Below are 14,787 nucleotides of genomic sequence, written 5' to 3' on the forward strand. Positions count from 1 at the left end.
GGTTTACACCGTAGCAGTGTCCTCTGTCAGACAGCAGAGTGGATGTAATGTGCCTGCTTTACACCGTAGCAGTGTCCTCTGTCAGACAGCAGAGTGGATGTAATGTGCCTGGTTTACACCGTAGCAGTGTCCTCTGTCAGACAGCAGAGTGGATGTAATGTGCCTGGTTTACACCGTAGCAGTGTCCTCTGTCAGACAGCAGAGTGGATGTAATGTGCCTGGTTTACACCGTAGTAGTGTCCTCTGTCAGACAGCAGAGTGGATGTAATGTGCCTGGTTTACACTGTAGCAGTGTCTTCTGTCAGACAGCAGAGTGGATGTAATGTGCCTGGTTTACACCGTAGTAGTGTCCTCTGTCAGACAGCAGAGTGGATGTAATGTTCCTGGTTTACACCGTAGTAGTGTCCTCTGTCAGACAGCAGAGTGGATGTAATGTGCCTGGTTTACACTGTAGTAGTGTCCTCTGTCAGACAGCAGAGTGGATGTAATGTGCCTGGTTTACACCGTAGTAGTGTCCACTGTCAGACAGCAGAGTGGATGTAATGTGCCTGGTTTACACCGTAGTAGTGTCCTCTGTCAGACAGCAGAGTGGATGTAATGTGCCTGGTTTACACTGTAGTAGTGTCCTCTGTCAGACAGCAGAGTGGATGTAATGTGCCTGGTTTACACTGTAGTAGTGTCCTCTGTCAGACAGCAGAGTGGATGTAATGTGCATGGTTTACACCTTAGTAGTGTCCTCTGTCAGACAGCAGACTGGATGTAATGTGCCTGGTTTACACTGTAGTAGTGTCCTCTGTCAGACAGCAGAGTGGATGTAATGTGCCTGGTTTACACCGTAGTAGTGTCCTCTGTCAGACAGCAGACTGGATGTAATGTGCCTGGTTTACACTGTAGTAGTGTCCTCTGTCAGACAGCAGAGTGGATGTAATGTGCCTGGTTTACACCGTAGTAGTGTCCTCTGTCAGACAGCAGAGTGGATGTAATGTGCCTGGTTTACACCGTAGTAGTGTCCTCTGTCAGACAGCAGAGTGGATGTAATGTGCCTGGTTTACACCGTAGTAGTGTCCTCTGTCAGACAGCAGAGTGGATGTAATGTGCCTGGTTTACACCGTAGTAGTGTCCTCTGTCAGACAGCAGAGTGGATGTAATGTGCCTGGTTTACACCGTAGTAGTGTCCTCTGTCAGACAGCAGAGTGGATGTAATGTGCCTGGTTTACACCGTAGTAGTGTCCTCTGTCAGACAGCAGAGTGGATGTAATTGACAGGTAATAAAGCCAGCAGGGGCCTGTTTAATGCTTGTCAACGGGTCAGCCCCTCAACCGGGGACCACACACACACACACACACACACACACACACACACACACACACACACACACACACACACCACACACACACACACACACACACACACACACACACACACACAGTGCATACAGTAATCCAGTCTGACCCAGAAGGTATGTTTACTTCCCCTGGCTCCCTCTCCTTCATTGTGGGTTTATATAAACACTGACAAAGACCCACCAAGCCTTGCAGCAAGACCACATCTATTGCTCTCAACTGACATGTAATCAGCCGCACTGACGCAATCTGGGCAGACCAAATCCGGTTCTTCACACTCACAACTCAAACTCCCAAAGTTCTATCAGTCGAGAGAGTGTTCATTAGTCCAACAAATACATAATTGATGCAATCTAAAAAATACATGTGATAATGAATCAAAATGGGAATGAGACACAAAAGCCACAGAGCGAAGTTCTCTCGGGCGATGACAATTCTTTGTTTCGTGTGAACAGTAAATGAACTTGTAAGAACTGGTCAGGAGAGCCTTGGGTTAGTTAGTTACATGTTGGCCAGCTGATCTCACTCCAACCATTTCCAACCACAACAAAGCTCTGTTGTACCGTACTTCTCCTCAGAGAACAAAGACTTAACGCTCCCTCTGGCTTGTTAATGCTTCACTCAGAAATAGGAGCAATCAGTCTGTTTATTTGAATTCTTTTCTCTCAGTTCTAGAACGGCAATTAGGCTATTCAACCAGATAAAAAAAGCATCATCCAATAGAAATGACGTTTTCAGTAACGTATGTGGTGGCCCTCTTAAGGAAGTGTGCTACATTGATCCAACCCACCTGACAGACTATGAAAACCTTTGTAATGTGATATACTAGACGAATAACAACTTAACCTATGGGGTTCTACAACAAATGATTACCTTTGAGCAAAACAAACAATTGTCGAGCACCTCTCCAAAATCACAAGTCTTTTATTCTCCCTCTCTTTCTCTTCATTGAGAGGTAGATGATGATACCGTCTAGGGTGATGATGTCTGAATTCTGCTGAGATTATTTGTCAAAAACGCCTGAATTTCACAGTTAATTGGGCTTGTTAATTAGCACAGGATGTCTAATTCCCATTGCAGTCAGTATGCTAAATGGTAGAGCTTTATCAAGCGGATGCCTTTCCTTAACACCCAAGAAAAAGAAGACAGGCACCCAGGCTCTGTACAACAAGCCTGGCTAGGCTATACTACACTGTACATTACGACACTCAATGATCGATTCTAAATCTTAATTAGGCAAACGACAAACAAGTGCAGGGCTTGATGAACCGTGTACTTTATCAAACAGCTGGGTGAATATATTTACTGAGATCAACGTTACATTTAATGATTTGGGCAATTAACTGTGGACCCCTTCTCTAATATCAGAGGACACTGAGGGGACAGGGAGGGAGGCACCGGGGCCACCGACCTAAATGAAAAGCAGCTGACAAATAATTGTCGTCCCCAGAGTTCTGGAACATAAGAGACTGAGCAGACTTTGTGTTTAGAAATAAATATATCATACACGCACGTCTCAAACACCAGTGTGGTGAAATGAAAGTCATTTGCATGGCTTGATAGAACTGCGGGGGTATTCTAGTGTGAAGTGTGTAGACCGTTCTGTTTTTGCTGGAGATATCGCTTGTTTAATGTCCAGGAATATCTAGGAAAAAAGAAGGAAGAAACAACACTGGAACCTAACAAGGACGTCCAGTTCTGAGCATGGTATTATTATTAGTGCAGTCTGTTTTTATTTCCATCCATTCCATTTAAATTGATCAAATGGGAGAGCAGTGGAAAAGCGAGAAAAAAAAAAAATTAAGCTGGAGCCGAAAAGTGTGACTTGGATTTAATATTTTATAATTGCCAAGGGACATTCCAAGATCAATGAATTTTTGCCCGGGACGCACATCAGAAAGAGATGTACTTCAGTATTTTTAGGGAACATTGGTCTATTTAATTCCAGTGTCTGATGCATGTGAAATATGCCTTTCATGGCCTCCTTCTGTTCCCCCAGGCGCTGCTGCGGGCAGACATTACCACTTTTAATGGGCCGCCATGAGAAGAGGCAAGTCAGCCAATAACCCATCCTCACTAACGGAGCCACTCGCTGCCTTGTTTATTCTCGTGCACCATTTTCTATTTTCTAGAGGGCTAATTTTAGCCACACTGTTTTTATCATAAAAAATAACAATATGAGAGGAATAAATTGCATCACAACAAATGTATAGAAATGTACAATACATAACCATGTAAAAGGTTCTTTATAGTCTGGTTGTTAAAGGGCATGTCAGCCATTTGAATGAAGCACTGATTGATATGAGATAAAGGAATGGTGGCTGGCTCTATATTAGAGGGGTGATGCAGAGTAATTGCCGGAACAAGGCAAGTTCTCTTACAGTGGAAGGCTAGAGAGTGAAAGGGGGGTGGATGGGGTCTACTGTTCACTGTGTGTAGAGTATGTAGTACTGAGAAGGTGCTGAAAGGATTGTTTATGATTGAAGTATGTTTATGTTTGAGATGTGAAGCAAGGTATGGAAAAAATATACCCAAGACTACTCCCACAACAAATTATTCCAATAGAGAGGGAATTATCTACATACCACACCAGCAACAATCTATTTACTCATTGGTTCTTCTTTGAGTTCTTCTGCATTGCAAACAGTAACATATATCATGAATTTGATAGTGGAGAACCAGCTGACAGATTTTCCAGTAATACTTCCACATGCATGCTGTCTTAGTATGTACCAGACAGGTGCTTTGACTAGCCTGGCATCTCAATGCATAAATTCAATTAGAGTCTTCCTGAAGCGCCTCCATCTGCAAACAATATGGTGCCCTTCTTTTTAATCAAACCTTCCCCGGCAAGCGACCAAAGGCCCTTCAAATTAAAAGTAATATCCAGGAATGCTCTTTCTAACTCATGCTGCGGACACGAGGCACTGAGATCAACCAAAACGAAAGAAAAATTAAAAATCCTAATAAGCAAACTAAGCCTGTCTGTATGTGGAATGTTAATTCTGAAAAAAGCATCTACTTGTGTCTCTAGTCTGCTTAGAGAAAGAGCACATGTAAGTAATGCTGCACTATAAGTACACTATATAACGATGGAACATTCATTATACAGTCACCTCGTCTTATCTAGAAAGTTGAGGCCAGATCTGCTGTTTTTCTTCAGTTAGAGCGGTATACATTAACCTCCACAAGGAAACATACTAAATCAGATCCTGATGTGGAAAACTTGAATCTCTATGTTTATGTTGGCATTCCTGCCATCTAGTTATTCTGCCTACTGCTATACATTTCAACAACAAAATGTTCCCTCTGCCCCATGACAGCTTTTAATGAAAGATCATTTGCAGCATTTTCACTTGTTTCTTTCCCCAAGGCTCCAACCTTTAGAGCTGACAATGTAGCTGACAAAAGTAATCCAGTCAAAAGAAAAACTAACTTTAATAAATAGTAACAAGAAATCCAACCGCTTTCCCGGTGATGTCACAATGCTACGCTGCACAAACCAATCACGGCTAATTCTAACATCAGAGAGAGAGAGAAAACACACTATAAATAACTCCACTAAGTGACACAAAGACACACACAGGAGTTCCTGGAGCGAGTCAGAGCAGCGAGGAGGGAGCATACTCTCTGACGGATCTCTCAGGGGTCCTGCCACTGCAGTTACACAGGCTGCCTAGGCCGCTTCATATCGACAACTTCATTAGCAGCCCTCCCAAACCCTCAATTCATACAACCACGTTATGTTATCACTGACTGAGACTGAGAGGCGCAATTTAGACTGGAGACCCAGAGCTCTTAGCTAGCTCCTCTGGGACTGGGGAAAGAAACAGAGAGACTGTGGTAGAAGCCAGAAACTAGAAACTGACGGCTATTATAGAGGTATTCTATCTATTCTTTCTCTGTAAGTGGACTGGAGGCGTGGGATGGGGAGAGGGGGTTTGGAGGACAGCAGTGGGATGTGGAAAGGGGGTTTGGAGGACAGCAATGGGATGGGGAGAGGGGGTTTGGAGGAAAGCAGTGGGATGGGGAAAGGGGGTTTGGAGGACAGCAGTGGGATGGGGAGAGGGGGTTTGGAGGACGGCAGTGGGATGGGGAGAGGAGGTTTGGAGGACGGCAGTGGGATGGGGAGAGGGGGTTTGGATGGGGCCCTGGATGTTGGGATGTCCCTATGTCCCTGGCCAGCAGGCAGCGTCTGTGGGCTGAAGAACCAGGCGTTATCGGCCCTGTCTCCATGGCACCAGTAGCACAAGAAAAACTGCAGCAAATTTCATTCTTCAGAAATTTAATTATATCAAGATTAACAAGGGAGGTAATTAATTTCTTTAAGATGGGTATCTTTTAATTGCCTGGGGCTCAACTTTGTTGTCAAAACTGTATATTTAACCATTATTTCAGGGCAAAGTTTTAAAGGCAGAGAAAAGCGGAGGATCACTGATTTCACCATGAATATGGAAATATAGGAGTTTCTTATCTAAACGATTATTTTACAGTATTAGCACAAATACACCCATTTATGTACATATATAGATGTAAAAATGTATTTATTAATGCCACAAAGAAGTCGACTAAGAATATTGTGAATTCCATAAAAATCTGTTGGAGTTTCACTCTAATTAAAATAATGAGGTGTGGTAAGTTTGTATATTTTTACAGCTTGGACAGACTGCTCCATTCCACTGGCTTGTTACAGGCATGGCCATCTAGTGTACTAAGCTAATGGGCTGTGTAGAATGGACAGAACAGCTAGTCTGTGTCTGAAAATGGCACCTTATTCCCTATACAGTGGGGAGAACAAGTATTTGATACACTGCCGATTTTGCAGGTTTTTCTACTTACAAAGCATGTAGAGGTCTGTAATTTTTATCATAGGTACACTTCAACTGTGAGAGACGGAATCTAAAACAAAAATCCAGAAAATCACATTGTATGATTTTTAAGTAATTCATTTGCATTTTATTGCATGACATAAGTATTTGATCACCTACCAACCAGTAAGAATTCCGGCTCTCACAGACCTGTTAGTTTTTCTTTAAGAAGCCCTCCTGTTCTCCACTCATCACCTGTATTAACTGCACCTGTTTGAACTCGTTACCTGTATAAAAGACACCTGTCCACACACTCAATCAAACAGACTCCAACCTCTCCACAATGGCCAAGATCAGAGAGCTGTGTAAGGACATCAGGGATAAAATTGTAGACCTGCACAAGACTGGGATGGGCTACAGAACAATAGGCAAGCAGCTTGGTGAGAAGGCAACAACTGTTGGCGCAATTATTAGAACATGGAAGAAGTTCAAGATGACGGTCAATCACCCTCGGTCTGGGGCTCCATGCAAGATCTCACCTCGTGGGGCATCAATGATCATGAGGAAGGTGAGGGATCAGCCCAGAACTACACGGCAGGACCTGGTCAATGACCTGAAGAGAGCTGGGACCACAGTCTCAAAGAAAACCATTAGTAACACACTACGCCGTCATGGATTAAAATCCTGCAGTGCACGCAAGGTCCCCTGCTCAAGCCAGAGCATGTCCAGGCCCGTCTGAAGTTTGCCAATGACCATCTGGATGATCCAGAGGAGGAATGGGAGATGGTCATGTGGTCTGATGAGACAAAAATAGAGCTTTTTGGTCTAAACTCCACTCGCCGTGTTTGGAGGAAGAAGAAGGATGAGTACGAACACCATCCCAACCGTGAAGCATGGAGGTGGAAACATCATAATTTGGGGATGCTTTTCTGCAAAGGGGACAGGACGACTGCACCGTATTGAGGGGAGGATGGATGGGGCCATGTATCACGAGATCTTGGCCAACAACCTCCTTCCCTCAGTAAGAGCATTAAAGATGGGTCGTTGCTGGGTCTTCCAGCATGACAACGACCCGAAACACACAGCCAGGGCAAATAAGGAGTGGCTCCGTAATAAGCATCTCAAGGTCCTGGAGTGGCCTAGCCAGTCTCCAGACCTGAACCCAATAGAAAATCTTTGGAGGGAGCTGAAAGTCCGTATTGCCCAGCGACAGCCCCGAAACCTGAAGGATCTGGAGAAGGTCTGTATGGAGGAGTGGGCAAAAATCCCTGCTGCAGTGTGTGCAAACCTGGTCAAGAACTACAGGAAACGTATGATCTCTGTAATTGCAAACAAAGGTTTCTGTCCAAATATTAAGTTAAGCTTTTCTGATGTATCAAATACTTATGACATGCAATAAAATGCAAATTAATTACTTAAAAATCATACAATGTGATTTTCTGGATTTTTGTTTTAGATTCCGTCTCTCACAGTTGAAGTGTACCTATGATAAAAATTACAAACCTCTACATGCTTTGTAAGTAGGAAAACCTGCAAAATCGGCAGTGTATCAAATACTTGTTCTCCCCACTGTATAGTGCACTACTTTTGGCCAGGGTCTGCATAGGGCTCTGGTCAAAAGTAGTGCACTATATGGGGAATATGTTGCCATTTTGGACACACACCTGGTCTCCATGTCATAGATCCAAGGTTCTAACACTGGCCCATTGTCTGGTTCTGGACCTTTCTCCAGGCCAGGATCTCACACTGCCCAGCAGATTGTCTGAGAAACGAAGCCAACTGCTCTACAACACAAACACAAACACGACTACAGTCAAGGGAATGTGGTTAGGTAACAGAGCTGTTGTTGTCTGAGGAGACAGAGTACGCTGCTGTCTGTTTGAAACCCTACAACAGAACAATGTGTGATCAAACCATTTGTCATGATAAGTTTTCCGATATGTAAATGTTTCTGACTGAACAATTTCCTCAGTGTACAAGATCATTCAATTCAACGATGTGATGCGATGATGACTGTTCTAAGTATTTTACAAGCACAGAGCCAGTGGGAGGCGTGTTACTCTGGAAGGGTTGAAAAGCTTCCCTGATGTCTCTCTCTCTCTCTGCAAGTCTGGACAGGGACCGTTCATCAGTCTGCCGGACAACTGAGACAACTCACCTAATAGCCTTGCTGCTACTATGTCCAGAGTCCTCTCAGCTAGCAAATACATTCAGCATGGACACTGCAATGTCTATGATAGGGCCATCAGAGAATCCAGCTAATAAGGTGGGAATCTGGTGCAACTGTCCATTTAATTTCACAGTGCTTCTTTAACCCTTTAGGCAAAATCTTCACCGGCATTCCTCTCACCTCACAAGCCATTATCATCCTCTGAGCTTGAAGGCATTAGGCAGTAGCCTCTCATGACTACATGGTAACTGTGGTCTAATTTCTTGGAAACCTGTAGCCTCTATTACTCAGTGATTATGAGGTGGTTAGTTGTGGGGTGTGCTTGTCGAAGCTGGTGGGCAGCCAGGGCTGAGTGTGGACTGGAGGGGGTCAGGGAATTCAGGGCCGAGTGTGGACTGGAGGGGGCCAGGGCTTTCAGGGCTGAGTGTGGACTGGAGGGGGTCAGGGCTTTCAGGGCTGAGTGTGGACTGGAGGGGGCCAGGGCTTTCAGGGCTGAGTGCGGACTGGAGGGGGTCAGGGCTTTCAGGGCTGAGTGTAGACTGGAGGGGGCCAGGGATTTCAGGGCTGAGTGCGGACTGGAGGGGGCCAGGGATTTCAGGGCTGAGTGTGGACTGGAGGGGGTCAGGGAATTCAGGGCCGAGTGTGGACTGGAGGGGGCCAGGGCTTTCAGGGCTGAGTGTGGACTGGAGGGGGTCAGGGCTTTCAGGGCTGAGTGTGGACTGGAGGGGGCCAGGGCTTTCAGGGCTGAGTGCGGACTGGAGGGGGTCAGGGCTTTCAGGGCTGAGTGTAGACTGGAGGGGGCCAGGGATTTCAGGGCTGAGTGCGGACTGGAGGGGGCCAGGGCTTTCAGGGCTGAGTGTGGACTGGAGGGGGCCAGGGATTTCAGGGCTGAGTGTGGACTGGAGGGGGCCAGGGCTTTCAGGGCTGAGTGTGGTGTGGAGGGGGGCAGAACTTTCAGGAGCTGCAGGAGGACAGGAGCCCCCAGCCACACACTGTCACCTATTACAACAGCCACCTGGCCTCCAGACTGGCCATGTACAGAAGGACATAACTACCTTGGAGTTTCACAGTCAAACAGGCTACCAAGTCTATACATGTGTAAGGGGTTGAGTAATCACTATGGAATGTTTATTTCATCCTGTAAGCATTGTTTTGTGAAGTGCATTAATCAGCACAATAGGAATGTTGTTCTTATCATGGAAAACCTGATTGAATATGATCCAAGGTTGGTAATAGTCAATGACCCATAGTGTAATTAATGATACTTAATGTCATGTCTACAGATACACATGTCTACAATATACTCGCCGCACACACACACACACACACACAGACACACACACACACACACACACACACACACACACACACACACACAGAGTGTCATATCTTTAACACCATGATTCATCACTATTTAACTCTTTCTGATCTTGGAATCTGTTAGTTCTATTTCCATTCATGTGGGAATTAAAAACATTGATTTTAAACCGTGTTGACAGTTTTATAAAAAACCTAACCAGCATGCATGATGATGGCCATCTCATCAATTCATATGTTCTGCATTCCATACATATTCAAAGAGCATGACACAAATACATTGGAGAAAATTGAAACATTTAAATATGAAAGATAATAAAATATGGTATTCAATTCGAACTGTATTCAGTTGCCTGATGTTTGTCTCACAATAACAGAGCTAATCTTATTAAGAGGACAAAAGTATAAAACAAATATTTTCCAAGTGACAAAGATCCCAAACAGATGTTAACTGTAGCTGCATTTCTATTCAAGGACTTTAACCAGCAGTCAGCCTACGATCAGTAGTCTATAGTACTATAGCATTGCACTGTGATGCCAGGGATGCTGGCTGGCAAAGTGCAGTATGTTACAGCTCTAAGAACATGGCATCTGGCCAAGTACAGCAGCTCCTGTAACACTTCTTAAAGACTCAACTTCATCTCCTCTCTTTGTCCCCGCTCTGGAAAAAGAAATAGAACTGCCTAAAGACAAAAAGTGAAAGGAGCATTACGATCTTACTGACATTACGCAGCCAATAACAGCCTCTTGGTGCCCCCTCTAATCAGGACTATGTATGTTCCATGTTAAAGCTGTAGAGATAACCCACAGGAGTCCTCCTGCATGGCTCATTATATCATCACATTACATATGTAAATGTGGGCTCCATTCCAGAACCTCTTCAAAATTCCATATGTTACTCATGCTGCATTCCTTTCTGTTGAGGGATTCAAATGACAGCCAATTGGAGGTCAAGGCCAATGAATACATTGACTGCACCAATCAAATATCATTAAAACCCTCCATATGGTAACAGCAAAGGGAAAAACACTCTGATGCAATACAGTAGTTACTCCCCTGAGCAACATTTTAAGGACGGTTAATAGAGGAGCGCGCCTATAGCCTCTTCCACTGTGCTCTCAGTGAAATCCCACTGGACGGATGGAATGGGCAGGGGAAAGGAGAGGAGGAGAGGAGGAGGGAGGGAGTGGTGGATGTCCCCTCTCTCTAACCAAGCAGCTGGCCTGCATGCCTTAACCAAACAGCCAGACTGCCTGCCCAGTCCCAGTCCCCTCCTCCCCCCAGAACAATTTTCTCCTCTCTGCCTCTTTCCTGTTTGTCTGGCTGAAGACCTGGCCGTTTACTCCCAGGCAGCGTGTTGGGAGGGAAGGAGAAGGAAGAGGAGGAGAAGAGAGCGAAAAGGAAGGGAAGAGAGTACGGGGGGAGGATAGAAGGAAGGGGGGGTGGGGGGGAGAAACTGCACTCTCTAAGTTGGGATTGATTTACTTCATTAACCGAGATTACAAGTTTAACTTACAAACCAGAGGTCAAAATTTCTCATTAACAAGGGGACCGTGGAGAACCCGAGGGCTTGGAGACCAGTCTTATTACTGACTACACATTTCAATCTGTCTTTGATGTTCCATGTCTGCCTTTCTCCCCCTCTTCTCCTCTCCTATTTTTTGGCAGAGAGGTTGATTTTAATTGTAGCTATAGAACAGAGCATAGTTTGCCTGTAAGCCAGCCTCCACATCTGTAGTGAGTGCAGCTTTAGTGATATTGGGTGCAGTCCATAGCTCAGGGCTAATTTTAATGGTTCCCCCTTTCATTGGAGGCTCAGATTGTTTTCCACGTGATTCCTGTTAATTTAGCTGTAGGAAAGGGCATCAGTTTTCCTTGTGCTTTTCCCCTCTCTCTTCCTATGCCTCTTGCTCTATTGCCTCACTCCATTTTTCTGATCTACACCCTGAAAGTAAGAAGGTGAAATGAATTCAAATGGAAAAATAGACTGCTTGCTATTAAATCTCTTCTTGCCTTACCTTTTCCACCCAGCACTGCCTGGGAGAGACAGATAGGAGGATGACAGTGTGGTTATACAGTACTGTACAAGTCCAGGCAATTTAGCTGCCATTGTTGTTGTACGTCAACAAACAAGGCTGTTCCTTTGATGTGATAAATGGCCCAACTGTCTAGATGATGATAACTGTGTGCTCGTAAACCTGTCAAGGATATTTCAGAGCTCAGAGCATGTTTTACACTACAATATGTTCCATCATAGTAGAGGCACTGGGATCTTTACATTTAAAAGCTAAAGCGTGTCCTGATATTGGCCAATATTACAGTTCTGAAATTTCATCCTACATTGACACTCTCCCCAACAATACTAAACGTTGTAGTCTTGTTTTTAAAGGGATAAAACCACAACATGGGCAGTTCACGCCCAAACAACTAGCGATGAATTACTACTGCTCTGAAACTATTCTGTTTGTGAAAGGAAGGAGACTAGTGATGCAACATAGTAACAAAGTGATGGTGACAGTGGAATAATGTAATGAAAATGGGAATAATCCAGTGTTTGTCTGGGTGACTGGACAGTGACCCTGCTCAGTCTGCCAGGCTGGGATGCATGGCTAACCCATTAGCTGTAAATGTCCCATAGTTACTGGAGGCTAGCCATGTCAGGGCTGATACTGTAGGCTGATGTTTGAGAAGGTGTAAAGGTAAAGAGCCTCTATTCACCTCCACCAGTCCTTCTCCACCAGTCCTTCTTCATTCGACATCCTCCTTCCTCTAGTCCTCTTTCATCCTTCTCTAGCCCTCCAGTTGGCTTAGTAGAGCACTTCAAAATCCATCCTTCTCAGCGCAGGGGTTGTTGAGGGGTTGTAGGGGGATAGTGCTACCGGTGTCTGTGCTATGACCCACAGTCAGGGCCACATTAGGCCCTCGTCTCTCTGCCCCTGTGAACAGGCCCTGCCATTGGCTCCCTGTAACTAATCCGCCCTGCGGAGCCCTGTAAGTCCCCCTTTGTTCCCTCCTGCAGACCAGATCAGGCTGGAGACAGACACTCCAGTCTTGACTGGCTATCAGTTTCAGACTTTTTGGCAGTCTAGTCGAGTCAACCAGGCTCTAGCACAGCAGAGCTCTGGCCAAGCCACCATCAAAAGGAGGTAGGAAAAAAAACATGTACCGAAATTGTGTCACCTGAATTCTGTCACGGACGGAACACGGCGGAAGGGTCGTCGGAAGGGGTAGAGACGGGGGGATTGTTAGTTTCAACAGGAACTCTCTCTACTATAACAGAACGGAGCAACAGAGAACAGGATCTCAAGAAGGTCATTATCCTCCCTCTCCTAATTTGAGCTCTGGCGCAGCACTGAAGGGCTGCCTTTGTCTGTCTGGGATTAATGCGGAAAGCTCAGGATGCGATGTCAGAGGGAAGTAATCAGCCAGCCAGGCAGGCAGCGTGGGCCCTACTCCTTCATAATGCTGCCTGCCTCTGCTGCCTGCTCCTGGCCAGGGCCCCCGGCTCATTTCTGTGGAGATGAAATCTATGACAAGCCCCTCAGTGAAGCTGAGAGCAGGCAACAGTCCAGTAACACCCACAGGGCCTGCAGGCATCCTGTGACCCCCTTAGAAAAGTCACATTCACTTTGCTCTGGAGAAGGGAAAGAGAACGCCGCCGGCCCTTCCAGCCCATGTGAAATGAAGAAATGGGAGGAGGTGAAAATGAAGTGAAAATAAGTTAAGATTCCTCCCTCTTTCTCCTCCCCCTCTCGCAATCGCTCAGAAGAGGGGTGGAGGGGGGGGGAGGGAGGGGGAGGATGGGGGTATGACTTCACTTAATTATAGCCCCCTAATTAAACGGGGACATTAGAAACAGCTCTGGATATTCATGTTTATGTTGTGTGACTGTTTATGTTAGATATATAAACCGGATTGTTGTAGATTCTTTCCGCAGAAAGCAGAGGGTCGGGGGCTCGCTAACCGATCAGGGTAAAACATAGTGAAAGAGGTTGGCACTGCAGTCAAGGACCAGAAGTAATGCTTTTATTGAGTTATTTCTGCCTTTTTATACTGGGTGCATTACTGTGCTCTTTCTGCAGCAGATTGCAACTAAGCGAATGATGTGAAGATACAACCCAATAAGCAGGTTATTAAAATGACCAATTGACATTCAGAAATTGTATTCATCATAATCACAGCAGTAATCAGAGAATATCGTGGGGAGGTTGAATAGTTCAACATTTCTTTCTCTGAGAATGTAAAATATTTCTGGTTACAGAATAACTGTGTTTATGACAATGTATAACCCCGTATTGGAGAGACGTGATAATCGGGCTGTTCTTTAACTCTTTTCAACAGGAGACTATTACTTTATAATAACATAATTCATCTTAATTAACAACAGACAGTCAGAAGGGAATAAGTCAACATGCTCTGGTCCTGTCGATATGGATGTTGGTTCATGTATCACAGATAAATTCCCATCATCTTCCCTGTATTAGCTTACTGAGGTCTCCAATGTGGTGTATTAGATACATGCCCCAAACCGGGATAATGTATAACAGGTTATTTCTGTTAAGGAGGTCTGGTATTAAGAATACAACAATAATACCCCAATAACAACAACTCCAATCCTTGGATAATTGATAAACAAACTAACAAACCACCATAACTGCTCCCAAACCCCTCTCTTCATAGAAATAGAATCCCTAGAACATTGACTTGAATGGGGACCCCATTCTAGGGATTGTATTTCTCTGCCTCGCACCATGGTATTGGCTCATGTCTCTAATCTAAAGGGAGACTTCAGAAGGACTCATCTTCATCCACTTTATAGATGAATAAGCATGAGGACAACGTAGTGGTTGAGAGGACGGCCTGCACACTGTGTACCAGGCCCACCATAGAACTCTTCCTAAATAATATGAGGACAACACAGAGCCAATCAGAGTACAGGGATAAAGGAGGGTTTTAGTACCTCACATTCATTCCCTCCAACATCTGGTTCTTGACTAATGAATACCAATACTGCAGAGCATGTGGCCATGCAATTCATCAATGTTCAGTAGAAACAGAAGAGAAACAGTCCATGGGGCGCGCAAACCTGTTGTGTGTGAACATACCATTCTGGGCATCTAATATGTACACCTTAGTACCCCTACTGGGG

At 45.0% G+C, this 14,787-nt stretch overlaps 1 protein-coding gene across 1 annotated transcript in view; it reads right to left on the reverse strand.

The window, feature by feature from the left end:
* LOC106562390 (transcription initiation factor TFIID subunit 4) overlaps window positions 1-14,787 on the reverse strand; it is a 97,217-nt gene that overhangs the window by 18,142 nt on the left and 64,288 nt on the right. The gene's annotated exons all lie outside the window — the stretch shown is intronic.

Source organism: Salmo salar, chromosome 11 (genome assembly GCF_965601325.2).
Source record: "Salmo salar chromosome 11, fSalSal1, whole genome shotgun sequence".
Classification (NCBI taxonomy): domain Eukaryota; kingdom Metazoa; phylum Chordata; class Actinopteri; order Salmoniformes; family Salmonidae; genus Salmo; species Salmo salar.